The sequence below is a fragment of the Echinops telfairi genome, unplaced genomic scaffold (genome assembly GCF_000313985.2).
Source record: "Echinops telfairi isolate 266 unplaced genomic scaffold, ASM31398v2 ScPeMD7_7;HRSCAF=31, whole genome shotgun sequence".
Lineage (NCBI taxonomy): Eukaryota > Metazoa > Chordata > Mammalia > Afrosoricida > Tenrecidae > Echinops > Echinops telfairi.
In genome coordinates this window covers 20382516-20383572 of record NW_022103904.1, presented here as the reverse complement: position 1 = coordinate 20383572, position 1057 = coordinate 20382516, and positions in this window count along the sequence as shown.

Here is a 1057-nt window from a genome sequence, read left to right as displayed (position 1 = left end):
GATTGTGAAGAGTTGTATGAGCCCCTAATAAAATGATTATTTGAAAAAGGACAAGTATCATATTCATGCACTGCTTTAAGGAAACATGCCCCCAAGACAAAGGCAGAGTTCTGCTCTCCGGGTCACGTAATCATCTGAACTGGTATCCCAAGCAACGAAGTAGGGAGCCTGCCTATCACCCAGGAACCAATGTCCTTTATATGTAATCTTGGAAACCACTTCAACAGAGGAGACCTCACACATGTTGGGGTCACTTTTCAAGATGGGGGAGATAGAGGAGACCATTCAGTTGCTGCCGTGCAACACGGCTAAGGTCACCTCAAATGAACGGACACTCCTACAAGAGGGGTAAGTGACACTTACTGGGCATTCCAGTCGCGATGGGACGGTGATGGGGTGGGGATGAATATCCTGAAGAAGGGAATTACATTTCTGTTGGCGAGTAAACCGCGTGGGGTGACCTTCCATTGGGGAAAAATGATTATCCATACTTACTTAAAACCCAAGGGGAGAATATGCCAGGTACTATGTTCCTAATCGGACACTTTTGACCAAGTTTCCACCCAACCATTGGTGACTAAGGCCATTTGCTGTACAGACTACTAGGACTTTAGACTGCATGCTTTCGAGGTGTCCAACATCTCTTCTAGGTCACACCAGAAGGATTCAAGGTGGAAACCTCACTAAGTGAACTGAGCTTTACCACAAACTCACCTGTAGCAGGTTTAAGGAACCGACATGCCCCCTTAGACTTGAGGTTAAAATGCCCTGGTGTGAAAAGAAGCAGGTGACCGCCATGCTTATGGAATTAATTGGTGGTGGTTGGACTTTGGTTCAGAGCTCTTGTTTTGAGGGTACCCAATGAATGGTGGCCCAGGACAACCATATATTTACGATGTTAATGCCCTCCTTGCTTTCTTATGACACCTATTAACCGTGTAGGCATGATTCTGCCTTTGTGATTGTCATAGAAAGCTTTTTTAATCATTTTATTGGGGGCTCATACAACTCTTATCACAATCTATACATACATCAATTGTATAAAGCACATTTGTAC